Source organism: Tyto alba, unplaced genomic scaffold (genome assembly GCF_018691265.1).
Source record: "Tyto alba isolate M040663 unplaced genomic scaffold, T.alba_DEE_v4.0 Super-Scaffold_40, whole genome shotgun sequence".
NCBI lineage: Eukaryota > Metazoa > Chordata > Aves > Strigiformes > Tytonidae > Tyto > Tyto alba.
Genome location: NW_024881316.1, coordinates 40,711,682 through 40,737,229, shown reverse-complemented (window position 1 = coordinate 40,737,229; position 25,548 = coordinate 40,711,682).

The following is a 25,548-nucleotide window of genomic DNA, read 5'->3' as shown; positions in this document are numbered from 1 at the left end:
GTATACAATCTGTTGGGTCAAGTTCAGTCTTTTACCACTTCGCTTTTTTTTCCCGAGGAAAGTTAAGTTTTAGGTACAACAGGATTTAATATATGCATGCATTGGATTTTTGTTTTGTATTGTTCTGATAACTCTGATTTTTATTTCCATTTTTTTGGTCTCCTTTTATTAAAGAAAAAAGAAAAGGAAAAAAACCTGGCAGTCAGAGAGCAAGCCCAGCTGGGACAGCAGGTGAGTTAAACTGTAGACTTCTTCCCAGTATCAATTTGACACAATATCAAACACTAAGTACAGTCATTTAAGAAATTCTTTCCTTCTATTTATACAGAGTGAATAGCCGCCTAAAGACAGAACTTAGCTCTGGAAACCATATTCTAAAAGAAAACAATAACTGGGAGAGCACAGTAAAGAAAAGCAAGATATGACGACAAGGCATGGATCTCAGTTGGTATAGAATCCACATGCTTCTAGTGACTTCAGTGGAGCTACAAGCCCAATACAGAGGTTTGGCACTGGGACTGTAATAAACAGGTAAAACTCACCATATTAGTGAGTGAGACTACAGTACTACTTCCAATAAAGATGTGGGAACTTCTTCATTGATTTCAATGGAAGTAGGTCCAAACCATGAAAGAACTTATCAGCAGTGGAGCCAGCACACTATAAAAAAGCAGTCACATTCTGGAAAGCAAATGTAACCACACATTAATCTCTTTTTGGTAAAACAAATCAAGAGAGTAGGAAATAATTTGGCATTTTATTGGCAAATGGGGAAAATCCTTCAACGAAGCCATCACTTCATACAGGTGCAACCACAGTGTAAGTTACCACCATGCCAAAATTACAGCTGAGGCAATGTCAACTCTTTTCATGGGCATATGGAAAACAGCTGATATGAGGAAAGAGGAAAATGGTATAGAGGAAGATCCATAAACAGAATTTCTTTGGTGAGTGAAAGAGAGCAGTAACTCTGTCATAGCCGATTATGTCCAAAAATGACACTTAGGAATGGGAAAATTTACCAATTCTAACTTACAGACATTATTTAGAAAAATAATTTTCTTAAAAGAGATCTCAATATTGCCACTTCAATTATGATTTTTACTCCTTAATTAGTCCATATTATATGTAATATTCTAAGTCATTTCTTGTTAGAAAACCCACCATTTTTGTCCTGTACCAACAGTTTATATAGATCTAGAAAGTGAAGAAAAGCCACCGATCTGAACTCTCAAAATAAACAGGCCAAAGGGCCTGACCAATAATTAGTACATCATATTCTTAACTACCATTTGCCATGAAATTATCCTTAGAAAGACATTCAGTCTTGACTGAAAGACTTACAATGATGCAACAAAGCTACTGCATCCTAATTTGAGTTATTACAAATATAATTTATGGATATTGAAGAATTAATTGTTAAGCACAACTAATGTAGAATTGTATTCCAAATGCTAGATTCAATCTAGAACACTCATGCACCAGTCTTCAAAGACAAGAATTAAAAATATACACCTGACAGAAGGACATATCCACCACCTGATTTACCAGAAGCATCTGGAAATCAAGCAAGTTCCTATCTATTGTACATCTACTTAAGAAAACAGTAGACAAATCCCTACAGTTGGCAAAGCCTACATCCTTTATTGACTTTTCTGTACTATACAGAATAAAATATGGGCATATCTACATGTGTAAAAACCACAAAGAGCAGTTTATTTAACCAGAGAAGGCATTTTTCCTGACAGTCATTCAGTTCTTGACTTTATTATTTGAAAAGCTCCTTTCTGAATTGCATTCTATGAATAGGTTGGAAATATTTGAAATGTCACATTTATTGTTTAGTTGAGATGTTCAACACAGAGTCATAATTAAATGCAAATAAATTATTCATGGCATTTTCTTTCCATTTTGCCATTTCTAATCAATATATCAAGAGGAAAAACTTCAACTTGAGTTTGTGGAAAGATTCCTGCATCCCACTGGTCTCAAAAGATTTTAGGAGGAAACCCTATGAATATAGAAATCCACCCTTGTCAGTTAGAAAGAGGGCTTTAACAGTCACAATTCTTATATAGTCCTCAACAATAAATACATAGAAAAAGAAATCTGCATTAAGTAGCAACCCAAAAACTGAGTATAGATTGGACACATATCAGAGATGATACTTAGTTAAATGCTGAACAGAGTTGTGTCAGAAATATAGAGGATCCTTTAAGTTAATTACTCAAGTCATTGAATTATTTTGGGGAATGCCCTTCACTGCACGTCTTTCAGCATTCGGCTTCAGTTTTGATCATCTTTTTCAGGCCTGAAACACATATGAGAATTTAGCAATTATTTTATGACAAAGCAGGAGCCTCACACTCTTCTATAAACTTGTGAAAGTTGGAATAGTTTGGTAATTTCTCCTCCTCAGTATCCACCCTGATTTGTAAACCAACTGGCATAAAACAACATAACATTCCAGGCTAAACCAGTAAAAGAGTCAGTGAGATACTCTTGGACTATTTCTTACCTGACCCAAATCTGGAATTTAAATTCTCTACCCTTACTAAAGAGATTGCTCAACCTTCTGCCATCATAACGAAACCCAAATAGAGGAAAGCTATGCTTCCAAATGTGGGTGGCTAGCCAGTTCATACGAAAAATTGGCAGCAAGAATCTTCTTTCTTTTACTCATTAGGACACCAGATGGCTGCAAAAGATTTTTCATGGGAAGAATTTGTTAATATAATTAATTTTTAAGACAATAAGAGAAGGAAATAGCAGCATGTTTATTGGTAACTGCAACATCTACAGGCAGAGGAATACCATCAGGGTTTAACTCCTAGTCCCAAACACTCAGGCATATTCCCCCCCTAGAATGCAACTAAGAGTCTTCAGATTCAAAAATGTGGTTTTCTGTTTGTAAACCTTTTTCTTTGCCACTTATAGGCTATCATGAGTATCTGTGAGACATTCTTCATTTTGATTTCTAGTTGTCATGAAGTAAATGTAAATTTTGAGCAGAAACAAAACACAATCTAAGACTCTTAAGTGAACTGTCTACCATCAAACTATTACATCTATTGGGTTTTGAATTTTTTTTCTATTTTTCTTTTTTAAAGATTGGTGCTCCTACTTATTTCTTTGTCAAAGGAAATTTAACTTCCCTGTGCCCCAACAGGTACTTCTTCACATACTTGTTTTCAACTGTCATCTGAGGCCTTTTGCAAGCATTATATTACTGAAACTTTCTAATCATCATATTAAATAATAAGTTTTCAAGACCCTCTGAATGCACATAATTAACACAAGGGTGTGGAAAATAAAATCATGCTAACAGATAAAAAGTATTATTTAACATGAAAAAAACCCTCTTAAAACAAGTAACTTTGAGAAGGCACACTCAATTCACATTGAAGAAGATACCTAGGAAGTAGTAATGCTGGAAAAACTTTGGTATAAGAGGCAAATGAAAATTCAATGTAAGTTTACAAAGTTTTATGGCTGTAGCAGAAGCAAATATATCTCTGAACTACATATATAGGAAAAGGAATGTTCTTTTTCCTTTTATCCCTTGGAGTTTTCCATGGTCCTACCCACCTTGGTCCTTGGAAGTTATTGACAAATTGGAGGGAAGTCACAGGAAAGTATGTAAATTGTCCAAGTTTTTATAACAGCTGATTAAAAATGAATATGTGAACATCAGAAGGTTAAGTGGTAAGCAAAGAGAGAACATAATGACAACATACAGATATGTTAAAGTCCTAAACATTGAAGTTGTAACAAAAGTATTTAGGATGGTATTCATAGTTTAAGTGAAGGAGTAAGATAGCAGCAGGAAAGTGCGAATTCATGCAAAATTAACTAAGACCTATTTACCCACAGAATAGTTTACAAAGGAAAGTAAAGGAAACTTCAGGACTCCAAATATTTAAATGTGGCAGCCTAATCTATTAAAAGTTATTCTTCAGAGAATAATTTAATTTTTGAAAGGGAATAAACTAGATCACTGATGTTTAGCTATTCTGGATGGGTAAATCACCTCTTCTTTCATCAACATTTGACGACACATATGCCTTACCATAAAAGACCTGGTTCACACGTTCAATTTTTATGTGTGTATAGGTGCAGAGCTCCCAGAAAGCAGCAAAGGTACTAAACATCTGTGAATCATCTGAACTGCGCATGTATTACTTCCACATACCTGAATCCTGAATTCACGCTGGTCTTGGAACCAGCAAACTTACTGCACGTACATTACCCAACACAAGTCCACCCAGAAGTCTTTGGGAGTTCCTAGTTGGCTGTCAAAGATGATGTCTGAGAATGGGCTACTTCTGCTATTAACAGTTGGACAGATTACTCCTGGTTGCCTTTTTCTTCCCAACGCAACTTGGGGGTATACACACTTTGAGGGCAACTTCAACTACTTTCGAGCCACCATCTTTCTTCAAGAAAGACCTTATCCTCCCAGGTCTAATTAGAGGAACATTGCTGTTGCTGCAGGAGATAAGTTGAAATATTTATTTTTGTTTATAATATCTATCAGATTTATATATATCTCTCAGAAGCCCTATCTTGTAAAATCTGTCTGCTAATGAGTCCATTGTTTATTTCCTGTACGCTGTCTTTTTTATTTACTACACCAAGAGAAGCAATTGGCAAAGAGCAGACACAACAAAGATAATGCAACAGTAGAGAAGATAGCCATAATTGATATGTATTATTTACCAATTAAAAAAAAAAAATCTTTTAAGTGAAATATCAACTGAAATTTTATCTTGGAGATAGCTGAAAATAGTCCCTTAAGACAAAGAAGTAAGAGACTGTTTATAAGAGCTGGTTCTCAGCAGAGGTTTTGGGAAGGAAATAAGCATTCTTCACCAGTTGCACAGAATATTGCCTTAGGGAGAATACATTGATACTAAAACAGTTTGTCTTATTATTCATCTCTGTTCATTTCTGCAGTTGGTTTTGGTGTTGACATGAAAATAAATGAATAACAGAGTATCTAAACAAACGTTTTGTCTAATGGAGATCTTACAAATGACATGCCAGTTACATAAAATGTCAGATTCTCTTCTGTCACTGTGTTTTGCATCAAAACAAAGTATGTGATTTATGAGGAAAACAATTAAATACAACCAAAAGAGCATGGAAGGACTCTCTCTAAATTCCAAAGAGCTTCAAAATGTATTTTTTAAAGAAGAAATAAAAGTTACTGTCAAAAAAAATATTTAATGTCAGAAAGCCCGTGGGGATATTAGGAAACTTACATTACTCTGAAAAGAAAGACCTAGTGGAAGCTCCACAAAGCATTTACAGAGGGGGATGGCAAAGAAAGAAAAAAAAAAAATGCATACATGTAGATTAGATTCGATTAATGTAATCCATTAATATTTTGTACACAAGACTACAATTCCCCCAAACACACAATTATAGATATGAAAAGTTTCAAAGTGACCAGTATACCTAACTTACAGATTTCTTATGGTGTCAACAGAAGAAAGAGAAACTGACACAAAGAATGATTAAAAGCATCCAAGTGAAGCTTCTACCCTGAATTATTCAGTGGAGTCTAGCGAAGGATTTGCAGGAGTATGGATTTGCAATGCCTAGTCCTATGTATCGTCTCCTCTCACTACAGCTAGGAGAGTAAGCACCCATGTCTTTTCATACAGGATCCTAAATGTCTTCTGGAATGCTTTTAACTTCAAATATTCATCAGACTTGAAGTGGAATGGTACAATTTCCTGCATTATGTCTTGTTGACTGCTCTTCCCAGGTCTTCATTTCTGATTGGTCACCGGCTGCACTCTCCCACCGTTGAGAATGAATAGTACCGATACTCCCAGAATCCTACTCCATCATGACAGCCCATGATCACTGCTTCAGAATGCATTTCTAATTCCTCCTCTATTCCAGGGACTCATGCTCACCCAGACACATGACTACACTGCACACTGCCTCTGTTACAAAAAAAATATCCCAAAGCTTGGTGCCTATAGTTAGATGACCTGAATTCCTGCTGCTAGAACATAAAAGAAATCTTTTTGTTTGACAAAACTATGACACCTACAGATCCATTTGGTTTGTGCCACTCAATGCAAAGCATTCATTTTATTCTGATCAGTTCCTTTCAGGTTCTTTAAAGGAAAGACACAAGTAGACCACCAGACCAAGTCAGAAAATGAGGTCAAGTGGTGGGATGCTGAAAATTCTTACTGGGATGAAGCAAAGATTGTTGATCAATACTTTTGTTCAGGCACGTATCCTAGGTTTAAATGTGACTTGATTTCAAACATCTGGTGTCAGGGCCCTGACTGGCCTCACTTGGGGCCATCACCCTTACCTTCTGCCCATGGGCTCTGGCTGGTGCCTTCAGTTCCTCCATGAGTTATGCCATAGGTGTACCTGTCTCCATGTCTGACCATGGACCCCGTTGACTCAGACTCATACCTGTGGCTTAATCTTGGACCAGCCTGGGGATCACTGGACTGTGTCCGATCCTAGTTACCATTACCAAACCTGATCCTGACCCTTACTCATGCTCCCAGCTTCATCCCAGCCTGCCTTGACACCATGGACTTTCATGATGATCTGGACAGCTGCCATCCCTAGGCCTGTCTTGTTCCCTTGCTTGGAGGTAGTGGGATGGGGTTGGCAAGGCCCCTGCCCTGCTGGCCATGGCTGCCAGCTACCCAGCCCTTAGGGAGAAGCTGACCCTCACTTGCATCCTGATATCTGATCTTGGAAGAGTGATCCAGTCTTCCCAGCATAAATGTCTAAGTTCCATTTGGTTCAGGCTTCACTCAGTATGTTAAAAGCGAGGCACTCTTTGAATACTTGGTCCATAGTAGCTGTATTATTCTCCCCTGTGCTCTACACCCTGCTTGCCACACAGAGAATTCCCTCCTGTATAGAAAATATACCCCCATGTTAAACTTGAGGGGGACTGATGTCTCATTTTCTGTATTTCAAAAGAACTCTCCTCAAGCAGATTGTTCAAAATTTTCCATGTCTACCTTGGAGCTGAGTCAATGTACAAGCAGGAATGTAAAAGTCACAAGATCAGAAGGGCAGAGGAGGGGATGACCAGCAATCCTTTTGGAAAGGGCACATGTGTGCTTCCAGACCCAATTCCCCAGAATAAGCATTGCGTTAGGCCATCTCTAGATAAACAAAATGAAAGTGGTCCAGAGATCAGACATCACGTGTTTCCTGTTCCACTCATATTCTAATAGACAGATGAAGATGAAAGTTGGTTTTGTCTTTTTTCTTTCTATTCCAAGACATTTGCACTCATAATGGCACAGCTAACCAGTTTCAAATGTCTTCAACCTCAAGAAGAGGTTAGTTCCCTAAGCAGTACAGTATTATGAAGGAGAGTGTCTAGTGACTTGGGTAGAGTTTGAGTACCTCTGTAGTTTGAAGAGTTAACATGCTTATTTAAAGACAGATGCAATTTAGAAACTGCAGAGATGGATTTATAATTAATTTATAGGTAACACGTTGTGGTTTGGGCCTGGTTGGCAGCCAACCACAATGCAGCAGCTCTCTCTCCCTTCCCCTCCGGCAATGAGAAGGGACAGAGAGCCAGGCTTGGGGTTCAAGATAGGACTGGGATGGGGAGAAAATTCTCCTTTATGATCACGAGCAAAAGGCAGACTCGTTAAGGGAAGAAAAAAAAGAACATATATTTATTACAGACACTAACAACACATAACAGAGCAGGACAGTGAGAAGCATTGCCACATCTTGAGAACACCTTCCCCCCACCCCTCCCTTCTTCCCAGGCTCAGCTCTGCTCCTGATATCTCTACCTCCTCCCCCAGTGGCACAGGGGCAGGGAATGGGGGGTGCAGTCAGCGCTGCCACTTCCTTCATCTTCGGTGGGGGGAGTGTCCGAAACTTGTTCCTCCTGCTCATTGTGGTCCCACTCTCACAGGAGACAGTCCTTCACAAACTTTCTCTGACTTGAGTTCCTCCCATGGGCCGCAGCGTTCCCCACACTGCTCCGTCATGGGTCACTAACTTCCTCCAACTGGATTCCCTCCCACGGCTGCAGCCCTTCCCAAGCTGCTCCGGCGTGGGACTCCCCCGCATGCTGCAATCCTCCCAGCTCTAAATTACAGCAGCGGGGCTACCTTTTCCCATGAGACCCCGGCCTTCTTCGGGCACAGAACCTTGATTATCTGAGCAGGAGCAACAGGCCATAAATCAATGTCTGCTCCACCGTAGATCTCCCAGGACGGGGCCGCCCTGCCGTCTCACCACAGGATACAGGGAGGTCTCTTCTCCGGCACACCTGCCCCCTCCTTTCTTCCTCCGTTCCTCCACTGAACTTGGTGTTCACGCAGCTGCAGCAACTCCTCCTCACAAGTCCGACTGCCCATCACCACGTCCCTTCTTAAATACGTTATCGCAGAGGCGCAGCTGATTGGCTCAATTTCCCAAACAGAGGTGGAGCTGACATGGAGCTGGGGGAGCTTCGAGAAGCTTCTCACAGGGGGCCGCCCCGATAGCCCCCTCCCCTGCCACCAAAAAACTCCACCACTCACTCAACCCAGGACACACGTTAATTTAATAAGCTGAACAACTGGAGAAAAATGAGTGCAGGAAATGTCTTACACATCCTAAATGACACTTTTTAAACTCTAAACTATATTTGCATTCAAAGACACATGACAAAAACTGTATCACACAAATGTAAGGTAGAACACAACCACACATTTGTAGAGTCATCTGAAACTAGCTGCTTCTCAAAGTAAAAAGAATCTTGAATTATGAAGGGTATGAATTACAAACTAATGCATTCCCAGTTGTTTTAAAATTTTGTCAGATAAAAGAAGAATTATACCAAACTAAGATGTGCATAAATTGCTAGCAGTTTTACCTACCAGTGAGTTAAACCAAAGCAAACCAAAATTTTAGAAGATGAGTTTAGAAGAATTTGTAATCACAAAGTCAAAAAATTGATTTGTTTACCTGGAAAAATTGAGGCATATCCTAGTATAACGAACCAACAATAATTCTATTTATGCGGTTTTTATAACCATGATGATTTTATTCTTAAGTAATTTCTAAGAAGATTCATTCATTCTAGAATCATATCAACCAGAGGGCTTTTACTACATTTTTACTTTGCAGCTGAAAAAGAATACTTAATACCAAATAATTACGCTGTATATATCAATAACTAGACCTTAGAATAACTGTAAGATTTTGTGTCTACCGGAAAAAAATAATGGCTGTGTATTCTTACTATGTAAGAATGCATATTTGAATAGATTTAAGTAGTTTAAATTTCTAATGTTCAATCAGGAGACTTCCCCCTTTGACTGAACTATTTTTCGGATCACTGGTGGTCCCATAAGCACATTAAAACATTGCTCACAAACTGAAAAAAAATCTAGATGAAACAGACCAGATTTCAATTTTAATTTTAATATAAAAGTTGTTACTTTAGAATTCTATGGAACCAGAATAAATACATTGTTGATCCCTATTGTTTTAAGTAATTTGATTTACTAAGAGTTCTGATATAAACTTAAAAAAATAATCATCCTTATTTTACTTCATATTGCTTTTATTTAAGCTTAAAGTTTTCTTTGAATTTATAGAGTTCCAAATTTCTTAAGTTGTAAGTAAAAATTCAAGAAATTCGTAAGAAACGTTATGGATAATTGCCTGATTAAATTCCTGAAATGATATGGGCATTTTGTACTGCATTTACCCTAATATTTGTACATTGCACAGGTGGTCATTAATCTGCTTTTTTTCAATTCTATAGTTTTTCTCTTTTAGAGGGTTATATATTACCAAAATAATATTACTAGCGCTCATTTACATAATCAGAATATACTATATTCCCATGATGTGTGCCTTTCTCTTCTCTAGCTCGGTAAGGTTATTAAAATTATAGGCCAGAACATGGCATGATGATTGAGAAGAGTGTTTTCTGAGAGCCTGTGTGTTGGTTAGAACTGAAATTACCATTTGTTTCAAAATGTTCCAGGGAACGATTGCCCACTGAGATAATGTAAGTTAAGTAAAGAAAACTTCAAACAGAGTTTAACGACAAAGTTGTATCATGTGTATTTAAGGGAAATTTGATGTATTTAATACAGTGCCCCGTGTTGCAGAGTGCAATACTAGTCTCTTTTAAAAGCTTTTTCTTCCTATTTTTCTAACAGTACCATAAAAATCATTGTTACAATTCATTATTCCAAGCAGTCAGGGCTAGCATTTTATAGAAGCACAAGTAATTATAAGGAAAGAATATATTATAGAAATAATAAAACCCCAGTATAAAGGTCAAACTATGTAAAGCAAAAAGCTTTTATTAAGAACGTGTAGTTCTGACCTACAGACCATCAAAATCATTATGATAATCCCTAACTGCATTAAAATTAAATGATTAGGTCAAAACTCACATTTTAATATGTTAAGCATAACTTTTACTTAGAATATAGTCTTGAAAGATCAAATCATAGCAGTACCATGGGGATATGTGTACAGAATATCAGCATTTATGAACAGCAACTGCATCCAGTCTATCTCTCACTTTATTTTACTCTTCTTTGTGCTTCTGGTTCTTCACTTCTGAGAACAATTCAGGGCAATATTTAGTTCAGTCTTAGTCTAAAAATTATTGAAACCAATTCACTCTAGAAATTCCAACTTTGTCAAAATCAGTATTATAAAAACTTGCAAAAAACACAATAACTGTACAAAAAAGTACTCATCTTAGACAGGAGGTGATAACTTAATGAGCCAAAAGGCAGAGAATATAAAATAACAGTGAGAGGATCATGGATAGCAATTTCTCAGTGACCGTTCATAGCTGATCTGCAAAATGGGATGTGACCAAAAAAGAAAAAGGATATAAATGTGTATTTGAAGAGAATACAAATGAACACAATTCTCTGACTACAAAGGACAACTCATGGACAGCTCACTGTAATATATTCTACATGATTTTATTGCCTTCCAATCTCAACTCTTATGCAAAGTATTTTCAGGCTTTTTTCTTAGCTATTATTTTAGCTTCACTTGTTTTACAGTAAAAGGCAAGGGAAAAGTATTTGTAATAAAAACTATAAAAATCTAAGACACTTATAACAGAAAACTATCATTCAAACATGATGGAAGATGCTGTATGAGATAGAAGGACATGGATAAGTGAGTAACTGTGAACCTGTAGTCACTTTTTTCCTAAGCTCCTGGAAAAGCAATATTATGTAGGAAGTCAGCTGGATGTCAATGAAGTGCATGCTGATCTGTAATGGATGTGGAAAACTCTAAGGCTGGGATTTTTTGTACATTGCCTAAAGGATTCAGCAGCTGATTAAATCAATGGGAAACCCACGTCTCATTTTCAGAAGTGGATTTGAAAACCATTACTTTAAGTTCACTTTTCAGCTGGAAATATGAAGCATTTATATGATGGAGAATGAGAGTCTTTCCATGTCCTCCTACAGACCTCCCAGGCACTGATGACAACATCCTTCCATATTCTCCCCTTTATTGCATCCACTTTGTTCTTCTCCATTCATTGACACTCTTTTTCAGCATAACCTCCATGTTTTTTCTGTTTTTCCCATGTTTTGATCTTTATTGGTTAATGTATTCATTAACATGTGAGCATATATTGAACATATATGTATAAAAAATAACATTAAAAAACATTTTAAAGACATACGCAAAAGTGAGAGCATGTCAGAAATAAGCTTGCCCATGCAACCTCATCTGATTTATCTTGGTCATATGCATTTTGATACAGGCTTTAATTACATGATCACAGACTGTTTTCCATAGCACCCCAGCCATTTCAGTGCTCAGATTTGACGGTGCTTACTTAATGAACAGCTGTTCAATATTTACTTCATTGTTCAATACATGGTCCCATTGTTCAATGGATGGCCTCATGCCATCTTTGTTGCACACTATTCAAACCCTTCTCTAAAGACATTTAGCAACCTCCCCAGGAGTTTTCCTCTATGGTGCTCATCAGTATAGTTTTAAAAGCTTTACAAATATTAATTATATCCACAATATCCATGTGAGATTATGGGTATTATGCACAACCTACAAATGCAGAACTGAAACAAGGAGATTACAGCTAGTAATATCCATGAACTTTGAGTATCCAGTTTGAAATACCTTGGGTTTGATTTACAGCTCCCATTGACCTAAGTTGCAGCTGGGAGTCTTCAGCACTTCTTCAAATTTGTTCCCACAATTTTCTTGGGTACCAAGAAAATGAAGCACATTCTGTTAGCAGCAATCTAGGCGAAATTTGATTTAAATTACTTTCCCAGTATCACATATCTAGATCTGAAATGGGAAGGGAATTTAATTGTCTAGACTAGCATCTCCACCCGAATTAGGACGCTTTCCCTTTCTATTACTGAAATCTCTTGTTTCAGCTTTACATACCTTCCCACTTCTGCAACAAATGGGTGATGAAAGACAACCTTATCTGTGATACAAACTCCAGAGAGATAATCTCCATCCTCTCATCAGGATAAAGATCCTAAAAGTAGAAGCATACAGATCTCTAACTAAAAGTTGTGCCATGATACATAGGCAAACCTTTAAGGTTGAATATCCCACTCTGCTCTCTGATGCCCTAAATTTTCAATCCTAATAATGTCTCGTTTCCCACTTCCAGTTTTCCCTATTATTGACCTTTTGCCCAGGTAATCTCAATTTCTTCTCTCTAATTTGTTCTGTTTTCCTTTATCTCTCCCCTCCATCTCTGAGTTCTTGTTTCTCTAGCTATATTGTTTCAGTCCAGCCCTTTTCTTTCTCAAATTCAGCTTTTGTTTCTATTGCATCTGAACACGGTGTTCCTTCTTTATCATTTTTGTGATAGAAGAAGAGTTATAGCTGAAAACAGATAATTGTCATAAAGAGTATAATGCAAAACCAGTTCCCTGCTCTCATTTTAGCGTCCATATAAGCTAGAAAGTCCATCTTTGTTTCTATCACTGGGAGCTGGGGCACGTTCAGTTTCTTGGTGAGGGATGGTGCCTACCGAGCAGAGAAAGATTTAGGGGCATTGAGGCACCTGAGGATGCTTTGGAGTTTTTAATCCATAAAACTTAAGGGTTTTTATCCACATCTTCACTGAAGTAGGAAAAAAACCACCGAAGTCATACCTTTTCTTGCCAATCCAACTCCCAGAAAATTTTCATTTTGCTTTCCCTAGGTTTAAGAGCACTGGCACATTTCAAAGCACAGATTTAAAGAACTTCAGTGACATGGACAAAAATACCTAATTTTTCCTTGCATCATTCCTAGAAATGGCAGAAGTATTTTGGCTGGAGCTTTCCAGAAAAGTACAGCCTGGGACAGCTACTTGGCATGGAAAACTTCAGTCAAAACAGTTACAGTTTGGCACTATTATAAGTAGACAAAATCAAGGTTTCATAATAGGAAGCATTAGGTAATTTTAATAATAGGCAGTTCTATCACCTATAAAACCTTTAAACATAACAAAATATTATGTGTGCAAACAAATATCAAGAAAAGTCCTATTAAAAAGTGTCATAGTGAAATGAAAAGGAGAAAAACCAAACATGCAAAAATATGAAATATCACATCCTGACCCTGAAAAATAAAGACATATATAGTTCTCCACCTTAACACAGCAAGTGTCTTGAGCTTTCTTCACCTCAGTCCAAAACCAGAAGAACACAAAACATAACTTTAATCTGCCAGGAAAAAAAGAAAAGTAAATATTAAGCTAGAGTCCCTGAGCTTCCTTGCTTCACTATATTAAAGCATTGCTGGTCTAGGGCCTAACCTCTGACATTCTTCTGGCTGCTTTGATGCAACATAATGAATCTCCAAATACTGTATTTTCATTTTTTCTGTGTATTACAACCTGGTGAATCCTCTTTGTTCATACCTCTCTCTCATTTTCCCATTCAACCAATACCCAAAATATTGAAAAAAAAAACATCTGATTGCACTGAATTCCAGTCTTGTGGGCCAGGACTTACTTCAAAACTTTAAAATGTCTTTTACTGACTTCTTAATAATTTTATTACAAAACACTGTCCTGGAATGAAATACAGTAGTGATATTCAAGGAATATCAGTTTGGAGTGCTTAAGATAGTTAAAAATGACATTTATTCAATAGTTCCTACTTTTTAAAGACAAAGAGGGTTTTATGACTGCCTAATCTGTCTTGCATAACATACTATATATCTCCTACAATAATTTCTGTATTACTCACATAATTTTTTTATTTGCTGCAGACCATGACTCAGAATCATATTCACTCTGGATTTAAAATTTCCGTGTAATGGCAAATATACCACGTCTTTGGAATGGTGGATTTAGTCATGAAAAATAGATGATCCAGAACTAGACCTATATTGAAAGAAAACCCACTAAGTCTGTTCTGTTGTACTGAGTGCAGAAAAGGATTGACTTGAATAAAACTGATCACAGTCTATGCGGATAGTTCAGAATTCTTATGAACTAGCAGAAAATCCCCAGGATGAAAAGAGTTATCTAAATTAAAGGGTTATATGTATATATACAGTACAATATAACTTGTAAATATTGCTTCTATTGTTTACCATAATCCTAGGCAGTAAACTCAGAGGACCTTGCTGGTTTAAATAAAATGCAAGAAAGAACTGACTGAAGGATACATTTTAATAGCTCTCTGTCAGAGAGAGTTAACACACTTGCACCTCTAACAACAGCATTTTTATTAAATCTTTATTATGTTGTATTAAAAAAAGTCCCCTTAGCCCTCAGGTAGTTGGTTGATGCTGAGTTTTCAAATGAAATATTTATGAAGTTCTTTGTTTAGAAGTTTAATTGTATCTTTAAATGACTTTCATATGTTTATATGCTTTACCCTCCAATATAAATGCCATATGATGCTCTATCATACTGTCCGGAATAGTCATTATGCATTTCACCATCACAACTGTTACATAACAATAAGCAGAAAAAAAGGACAAAAGGATAACTAAGTTAAACCAGATCCTATACATAGTTATTTTGTTGGTAACACAGATCATATCTCCAGCAAAATGTGCTTCTAATCATGTAACATAGCATAGTACTGTAATACTTTCCATATTTAAACTTTTGGTCAATGTATAATACTATAAAAGATACTAAAATGGACTCTGCGCTGACCTTTCAATTTCTCTGCCATGGCCAGGAGAAAGGAGAAGACTTTTATGGATAAATAACAGGGGTGGAATGAGGAGACCTGAGGTCTATTCCTTAAATGAAATTTTTTTGCTTTTATAACAGCTGTAAAGATCCATCACTTTTGTGGCACAACATTTAAAGGAAAAATATGGTTTAGAAGATCAATTACCTTTCCAAGTAATGGACGATAATTTTGAAATCACCTTCCTGATTTAGGAGCTAAAGGGACATTTTCTAAAGTGAAAGAATGATAGAGATTCAAGTCACTTCATGTGAAAGTGGTGCTCCATTAACTCTGATCCCACTGTCTTGTACAACATTCTTCGGGTGTTTCCTGTAGAGCAGATTTTGGATATCTGCTCCAGGCAGTCTCTATGGTTAGTCTTCAGGGAGTTTAGGCCGGCTAGATGACATGATAGGAGATCCCAATTGGAGTTGTCCACAGTTTTACACAAGGAAGACATTCACCCATCCACCTGTGCAGCCCTTTTCTGACCCACAGCTAGGGAGTGATATCATGAAGCCATGTTGTGAACAGTGACACCCTTCTCCATGCCCTGGGCTGGCTGGAGAGTCATCACAGGCAGAAAGTAGAGGAAAGAAAAAGATATGAGGCAAACTTGAAGGAATAAAGGAAATTGTGGATTCATTAGCTGGGATACTTGCTTTGGTAGTTGTCAGAGGGGGATGCTGAAGGATATGATATCTATGGCTTATATTAATCATACATTACTATTATACAACTATAGGTACTGATATGGTATGTTAGTTCAGAATGCTACTTATGTACACTCTGCAGGCTTCTTATTTGTTGTTCAAGATCTACATTAAAACCTTTTGACGGGAGTATCAGTTCACAGCTCATGAAAGCCATCAGTTTTTCAAAGCTGGCATAAAAAACCCTGTTGATCCAGAGGATTGACACTGTATGAGTGAATAATATTCCCTGTCTTTCTAAAATAGCTAATACTGTCTTGCTAATTTTGTTCTCCTGACGACAATTTTCATTGTAACAAACGTCCCCTAAAATCTGTCTTTCTCATATAAGGAACCTACTCCAGTTATTATACTAACAGCCAACAACATCTGAGAAATAATCTCACTTATCATTTAAGGTAGAAAACAGTATTTCCCTATATAATACATTAGAATAAAATCTATGTGAAAAAGGAAAAACTCTGGAAAGTACCTATGAGGACCACTGGTTTCAGAAATGGAGTTAAGGGGGGCTAATTCTTTTTTAAAAGTCTATCGCAAAGTCCACCTGCAAGAACCGACAATTTGCAAATTTTTATAAAATTGCTCCAGCAATAACAATGTAACTTTGAAGTCCTGCATGTTAATTGCATTAGCTGAAAATTAATGGAACTCTTCTCATCAAAATGTCTATCTTGGAAGGACAAATTTTTAGCAAGACGTGATCAAACCCAATAACCTTTTATGTCACATCAAAAAAAAACTAACTGCAAGTTTTTTCAATATTTTATAGTGTAAACAACATTTTCTGCTATAATTTTACACCAAATTGACAAAAGTATTTCACCGATTTCAGTAAATAGTTAGTTATATGTATCACACAAAAAAGATATATTTTTTGCTCTATTTTGTTCTCGTACAAAGGCTGGATTTTATTCTAGTCTCAGTCATATAATTCTATTTATTTCACAGTCACTACTTATTAACACCAAAGGGAAGAGAAACAGAGCCATTAAATCAGTTTCCTCTTTTTTCCTTGATGCAACCTGATGCTTTTTGGTTTACCATGGAATGGTTGCATGGTGAGAGAGACAGATTTGCTTGTGTTTTTAATAATGTGTTCTCTTCAGAGAGAGTCAATGTTTGCCCTGCCCAGTTTGGCTGGCTTTACTTTAAAAATCCTTATTTCTGGTTTAAAAAGGTAGGAGATGGTAAAGAACACATTCATTAGGACTTGCTACCACTGGGGACGTGGCTGAGAGGAACATCCATTTTCATTAGAGGGGACTTCTGCAAAGTGAGCAAGTTCTGCCCTAGAACTAAATAAAGCCTTTTACATCCACTGGAATGTCATCCAAGAACATGATACTCAAAACCTTTCAATTCTCTGTGTCAAACTTCATGACCATTTCATCTCCATTTGTTCTTGGGCCAGCACTGTCCAGTAGTTGTTACTTGTATGAATTCATCCCTTCCGGATATACTACTCGACAGCCAGTGTGTACCCCTTGCCTCTATTTCCTGCACTGAATAAGCTCGGTACTTCCATCTCATCTGATAAGAACTTAATTCTCCTTATTTTTTCTGGGCTTTTCTGCTTTCTTGAAAATGCTTACCAGAACAGTACACGCTATTCCAGATAAGGTCTTATCAGAGAGCTGTATCAGGACAAATGGCCTATCTTTATGGAAGAACTGTTTTGGAAGTATTTCAATTGAAATTTAATGGAAATACCATTAAGCTTTGTTTGGCTTTGTAAAAGGTGATACAAAATACTCTGAATCAGCACAGCTGAAAAAATACAGTCCTCACTGATGCTCACTGAGGAAAAAAAAAAAATTCCCTTTTGACAGGACTTGGTTAATTATTTTGTTTATTTGTGACCTGAAATGAAAAGAAAAAGCAAAAAGTGCTGTCATTACTCATTATGTACACAATTTATCACAGAATACAGTTCTGTCCTTCTGCTTATTAAGCCTCTCCCAGACATTCTTTTGTGTTCTGGGCTTCTGAAAAAGCCTTAAGTAAAACTGATGCTACCTACTGAATCACTGCAGTCTTCCGCAAACCTCTAAGCTTACTGCTGTTTTCTCACCAGTATATTGAAGCTGATTTAGGATTTTAAATGTTTCATGTGCTGCACAAAAAAAAAGAACTTGATTATTCATGCATCACATGGGTTAGTCACTTTATTATGAAAAAAAAAAAAAAAAAAACCAAACAAAAACAACAACAAACCATAACAATTGATACTTTTTGTATTTCATTGTGCTCAGGCACGAGTCTACCCTGCTGACCTCTCCAGTGCAGACTTCTGTTAGTGGAATATTATACATGGCATGAAAGGGTGAGCAAATGTACCACATGAAAATGTGAAGAATTGCTTTGCCTTTTATTTCTTTCTCCTTCTCCAACTGATCTCTCCTTTGAGAAACTCTTCTGGGCATTTGCTGGTGCAGTTGCTGTCCTCTGCTGCCCCAATAGCATGTAGGTCTGCAAAAAGATTCAGGTGGGTTGTGTTGATATTAGCTCAAGAGACAAAGGCTAATTGCCCAGTGATCCTTGGAAACCATCTGGAGGGCGTCAGCTCTAGCAATTAGCCAGGAGCGGTGGACAGGAACAGCCCGCAAGAGTTTCTCAAAGGAGAGATCAGTCAGAGAAGGAGTCTGCAGCTGTAGAGAAGGGAGGTGCTCTGTTATTGCTCTTGTTCTTTCGTTTTTTTTTTTTTGTTTTTTTTTTTTTTTTGAAATAAAGTACATTATTATCCCTTTAAGTAGATCAGGCTCACCCATGTTAGCTTTTCAGACCAGCTCTGAGTGTTATGTTGGAACTCTATGATGGAAATAAGGCTGTGATTTCAAAAAGCCTAAGGACTTTGGGCAGACAGAATTCAATTAAAAGCTAGGATATTTTATGTTGGCATCTTTTGAGTGATTTACACAGTCATGCAGATGAAACAGAATCTGAGTTTGCAGTGAGACCTATGAAATAGCTGAAGGCCATTCCCATTCCTCTGGGCTGCTGCCTCTCCGTTGTGCTGCAGAGACCAAACAAAAGGGAAGGATCAGGCTGTGCTGTGTTGGGCAATGTTCTTCACCCTCTTCCTTCTCCTTCCTTTTCTACTGTGCCATTGAAAGAATGAGAGGGAACGTAATCCTAACAGCACGTCCAGGGTGGAACAGCCACAACCCAGTTTTCACCTGTGGTAGATAGGAAAGGTTCAGTGACAAATCATGAAGTCACAGGCCGAGATCATGACTGTGGGAACGTTCGAGCAGGCTTATGGGCTTTCCTCACCACAAAGTCCCTGGCCGTCCCCAGGGAAGCCTTGCTCAGCAGCTCAGCCTCGCCAAGCTGCACCACTCCAACGCATTACACCCATCAGACTGTATTTCTTCCGGAACAGCTTTGCACAAATGAATGCTAGAATCTGAACCTGAACTAATACCAGGCAGTAGAGGTGGTATCGGGTGTTGGAGAATTGCTAGTAGTAGTAGTAGTAAATAAAATGTAAACATAGGTAGCTTAACTTTACAGTGTCTCTGTCTATCATAACAACTTTTCCTGGGTGTAGGTATATGGATGGCACAACAGGCTCCCCCACAGGAGGTGACACTGACAGCCAGCAATGGCTACTCAATTTCTAGGTTCTTAGCAAAAAGGTAATAAACTTTCCAAGTTAAACTTTTCTCCTCATTTTTGCAAGCCCCAAACCCCTCCCCTGAACCCGAAGCCCTAATCTTTTTATCTGGGGGAAAAAAAAAAAATAAATAGAGAGGAAGAATATTTTTCTGATGGGCTTGTACGGTTAAAAATCATAAACAGTAAAGAAATCTACATGTTAAGGTTCCAACAGAAACAGAGACTTGGCTGACTTCTGTAATCTGAACTTTGCATTAATTAAGTGTTTTGAATTTTATTAGAATAAATTAGCCATCTTATTTGGTCCAGCATTTGCCCCTTTCCAGCCATTTAAAAACCATATCCAACATGATCCGGGATCCTAACCAGAGGAATGAGAAGGGAGATGGGAGGATGGGGAGTTGAGGGCAGAAAGATAAGCAGCGACCAAAGAGAAAAATCAGGTGCTATCTGCCTGGGATTTGCATTTGGACTGTGTATCTGTCTTACCTTGGGAGGGTTGCATTTATGACACTCCCATCTTAATCCAGAATTCACATATTTTGTACGTGTATTTTTTCACTGGAACATAATTATTTTATGAAACTAAGAAACATCAAATAAACATGGTAACAATTATCGGTGCTTTGTTACTGCTTTTGTTGGATCTTGGAGAGGCACTTGACAAACCAGACCAGGGCTACTTTGACAATGTTTGAAGAACCAGTTCAGCCATAGGTTGATGTCAGCTGCACTAATCAGAACTCTATCGGTCGATAACTGTATTCATATGTTGCACTACACCACTCAGATATGCGTGGCAAGCTCCACGGGACACACAGGCTATTCGACACTAGCTTTCTTTTCTAGACAATTTACTTTGAAACTATTAATTCACTGCCGTGTCACTCTATTTTTTCCTTCAAATACAGATTCACCCATTTCTAACAACACGCATAGAAGCGTGACCACCTCACTCATTTTGAAGCCATGAAGAAGAGTTCATTGTTACACCGTAGCCTTGTAAGGGACCGCAGAAGCAGGAGGAACATACCTGGAGTTCAGTTCCCCCTTCAGCTACAGAGAGCCTGAATCCTCAGCTCCCATTTCCCAGTGCTCGGAACAGCAGGCTATGCACCACGCTTTGTTTGTGCAAGCATGCGAGCATGTACACACAGAGAGGAAAGGGGGGAAGGTGTTGAAATCTGTTGTGTGCTGCAGCCAAGAATTCAAGATTCATGGGGCCAGACAGACACTTAACCAAGTCCAATTGTGTAATCTTCTGGGCGACCCACAGTCCTGGGAAGCAGAAGCAGAAGCTGCTGAATTCTCCATCTTCTTCTTCATCTTTTTATGTTAAGGGTAGCTGTGGCTGTTATGCTCTATATTGGATTTAACATTGCCTATGCAGCAGGCAGCTTGGGTGCCATGCGTTGTTTTCTTGTGTAAAAGCTATACAACCTTCTGAGGACATGGTTTCATAACATTCAGCTGCAGCAAAAGGTGCCTTAAAAGCACATGCTGCAGCTGAACTGTAGACACTTAAAGCTTTTACCACAATATTTAGGACTCTGTAACAATCCCAGTTATTATTCTTGGACTTAGATGTTTCACATCAGTTGTGTTCCGGGCAACTTCACGCTATTCTGGATCTCATCTTAGACATCCACAGTTTAACAGACCTTTAGCTCCTGCTGTTAACTCCTGCAGTGCCCAGTGCTTTAGGCTTTCTATTGAGTTGAGCATAGAGATGTCTGAACTGAGTCCAGTAGTTTCATTACTGTGCCACTTAGGATGTATATGTTCCTGTTCAGCAATATAAACACTGATAGAAAAATCGGGTATGTTGAAATATTTCACTTGTCTTTTGATCATCTAGAATATTTTTTCAAGTGCAATACATAGCTTGAAAAACAATTTTATGATAAAAACTTCTGTTTGTTTTTGTTGGGGTGTTTTTTTGTGTTGTGGGTTTTTTTTTTTGTTTTTGTTTTTGTTGTTTTTTTTTTTTGTTTTTGTTTGGTTTGTTTTTTTTTTTTTTTTTATGCAGAAGTGAAACAGAGAACCTGCAGGCAGTTTCCTTTCCAAATAAATGGTAAAATTGTGTGTTGTCAGAAAATTGCTATTCAGTTGCATTAGGATATTAGTCATGGAGTTTTATCACTTGAAGACTCAACCTATGGGAAGCACAAGACCCATGTTAGCAGAGGAAATTGAGTATGCTGAGCAGAAACTGGTAGTAACATGTCTGTTGATCTGCTAAGCTGCCACCTTAGTCTCTCCAATACTGTCATGATAAGTGTCAGAAGAAACAAGGTTTCTTCAAGATTTCTGACTCAGGTATGTCCCTTTCCCCTCTATGTGGACCTGGAGCCTGCAGTTCTTGTCCTTTCCCAAGACTTACGTGTCAGCAAATCTACATTTTTCTCGGTAAGCCTTATTCTTGTGTATCTCACTTGGAATTTTGTTTGCAAGACAAAGCTTACACCCCAGTGCTCTACTTATCTGTATTAAGTTACTCGTCCTGTTGCTACACAATGAGGAAACTTGGTATCAGTCAGTTTTAAATGGATTGCTCTACAATTGTAACAGACCACAAAAAGATTTCTGAACACTCTGTTTATAATAACAAACAGGAGTTTTGTTTCCACCCAATATTTTCCATGATGTCTACAAAACACTTAATGCTAGTGGGAATGCTAGAGTGCTGAGATCAGTTTGTCATGATGACCAAATCTATTTTACCATTTCCCTGTGCTCCCTCTTCCCCTATAGATATCTGTTGTGTCTTGTCTTATAACCAGACTGTGAATTCCTCCAGGTATCTTTTCCTTTGTTTTTACAGCACTTAGCACAACAGGATACAAAGAATTGCAAATGTTTCATTAATACTGCAACCAATACTGAAATCTGGTGTTCAGTCCAATGTGTTTTAGTTGCAAATCTGTAAAGACGGAAAGAATTATCTCTACAGTTCCTATTTTCCACCTCCTTTCAATGCTGTTCACAGAGTTTGTATTACTAAGACTGGGTTGACTGTGGGGTCAGTCCAGCAGTAGTTTCCTCCAGCTGAGTTCTTTGCCTGCTGTACAAAGCTGAGCCCAGTGGGCATTATTACCAGGAACAACATGGGCTATGGCATCCCCTGCCTCTCCAGTTATGCTCGTACATAATTTTAAAATTTTACTTCATTGAGAATACCTACTCATAATAAATCAATTCAAAGTCACTCCTAAGGATCCTCTTCTGTACCAGATTACACCACCTGACCGACAAGAAAGCATCCACTAACTAGAAGCAGATTTCCATATGGAGTAGCCACAAGGGAAGTTAAATGGCCTCCTCTCTTCTAATACAGACGAAATGTCTCACTTTTGAGACATCAACTGGCCAGTGCTTGAGAACAGAGAAACTAGGGAAGTCCTAAGTTGCACCTGAGGAGGAACAAAAGACATAGATAGCATCTGTGCAATATAACTGTGCCACTCTCACTCTCTCACTGCTCATATTAGACAAAAAGATTATTGGAAAAAGTATTTGGAGTAGCTGCTGTGAAGGAAAAGGAGAAGAAAGCGGGGGTGATGTAATATTTTGGCAATTGGATGAAGAGGTAGGAATTGGTTTTGAAGTCACAGTGGAGAAAGTAATGACAATAATCAGAAGAGAATTAAAAAAATAGGAAAAATAACATCCATCGTGTGAATATAGACATCAGTGAGCAGGTGCTATTGTAGGTGCTGACAGGTAGGAAGGAAAGAAAGTAGTTCTGCTTTGGTTGATTCTGCTGTAAGGATGAAATGTTTTGCTACATGTGTCAAAAAACAAAGTGGGTCAAAGAGAGGGAAATGGCCAAGGAAGAAGGCTCTGCAGTGCTACCTGGAGGGCCAGAAGGCAGAACAAGGGAAGGAAGAGGGGGAAAGGGAAAAGAAGAAGAGGGGAGTGGGAAGGAGGAAGAAAGGAAGAGGGAAGGGGGAAGGGGGAAGGGGGAAGAGGGAAGGGGGAAGGGGAAAGGGGGAAGGGTGAAGAGGGAAAGGGGAGAAGGAAGGGAAGGGAAGGGAAGGGAAGGGAAGGGAAGGGAAGGGAAGGGAAGGGAAGGGAAGGGAAGGGAAGGGAAGGGAAGGGAAGGGAAGGGAAGGGAAGGGAAGGGAAGGGAAGGGAAGGGAAGGGAAGGGAAGGGAAGGGAAGGGAAGGGAAGGGAAGGGAAGGGAAGGGAAGGGAAGGGAAGGGAAGGGAAGGGAAGGGAAGGGAAGGGAAGGGAAGGGAAGGGAAGGGAAGGGAAGGGAAGGGAAGGGAAGGGAAGGGAAGGGAAGGGAAGGGAAGGGAAGGGAAGGGAAGGGAAGGGAAGAAAGCAGAGATGATCAAGCAGCACAGCAATCAGTAATATCAGCAGCCTCAGGAACTCACTATTAAAAATCACGCTTGTAGATGGAAAGAACTGAAGAAAAAGCTCAAAAAGCTGCTCATTTTAGGATTGCTTCCCTATATTTAAGTCACATTTTTTTCTATATTTTTTCCATATGCCCAAAGTGCGTTTCTTAAATTGCTCTGTTTAGAAATAAACACATGGAAACAATAAACATCTAGAACATTAGCTTGCATATTTCCTTAATGTATGCATATTTATCTCCAATTTTCCACATGAAATGAGACTAATTCACTTAAATTTCTTGGGATCCACCCTCTGTCAAAGTTTCCATGATTTCAGGGCTAGCTCAGTAGTTGATTAATACCTTTGAGAGGTAATACATAGAGTTGTGGACTTACAAATTTTAAGTCAGCTGCTCATCTTGAGCTAGCAGAATATTTACACCAAATTCAAGTGACCTCTGTCAATTTGCGCAGATGGCTTTTTATTTCTTTTTCTTGTCATGAAAAGATAAGGAGAATATTATGCATATAGAAGTCACTCTTTCTAAAGGAATACAATCAAGGTTTCTTCAAAGGTTTTTCTACTTTGGGATATTTCATGCCACATTTTTTATATATTCTTTGAAATTTCAGTGTGCTTGTTTATATTCTGTAGTTATTTGCAAATGTAAAATTAAATCACCTCTGCTCACATTCACAGTCTTCCTCTGGATTAATACTGAAAGTAGAATTTTACTGAGTATGAGGATTCCCTCACTATTTTTTTTCCTTGCATTCCTGGTGCAAAGAACTTATCCTCAGACCACCTAACCCTGCTGTACACAGCAGTGGCAAAAGGAGACGCACATGACAGCACATGATCATGGCTACTTTTTGTAGTATATGCCCTTCAAAAACCACCATACCCCATAGTCATCATATGAGGGATGCCAGAGAATACATACCTGCATGGTCCTTCCAATAACTGTTAATGGACTGTTGTCCTTTAATTTGACTAATACTGTTCAAAACTGCTGACGCTGACTTCACAACATCCTGGGGCAGCACATTTCAGAATTTCATTACCTCTTTTATAAAGAATAAGTTTTTCCGGTCTGTTTTCCCTTTTTTCATTATTATGCCCTATGACAAATTCTCACTTACTGAATTATCTGACCCAATTCAATCAAAAGGGACTATGGCCTATTTTGCTTTTAATTCTGCAGTGACAACAAATTCCCTGACTGGAAGGAGAGCCTGGCCCAATTTGCAGGAAGAGGTAAAAGGGAAGGGATGTAAGCACAGGGGCATGCACTCCAGGTACCACGAACTAATAGAGCAGGTCATGGACAGCCAAGGAGAACTCTTGATATATTAACTTAGTCTCAAGGCCTAATTTAAGGTATGGTTGGGGTCAAGCAAAGAAAAAAAAAAACCTCCTGAATTTGAGAGTCCTTCCCCTGTCACTTAGACTTTTATAGAGTTCTTGATGTTACCACTAAAGATTTTATGCTGTTCTAACCCAGTGGTCCCCAACCATTACCAGCTCATATACCACTGTTTAGAAACAACCTGTGTGTACATCCTCGTTTGGGCTTTCTGTCTGATTGATTTCAAATGTCTCAATGTCCTCCAAGCATGAACAATACCAAAAGACAAAGAATACATCATCTTCCAAAGCATGGTATTAATATTTTATCTGTTGA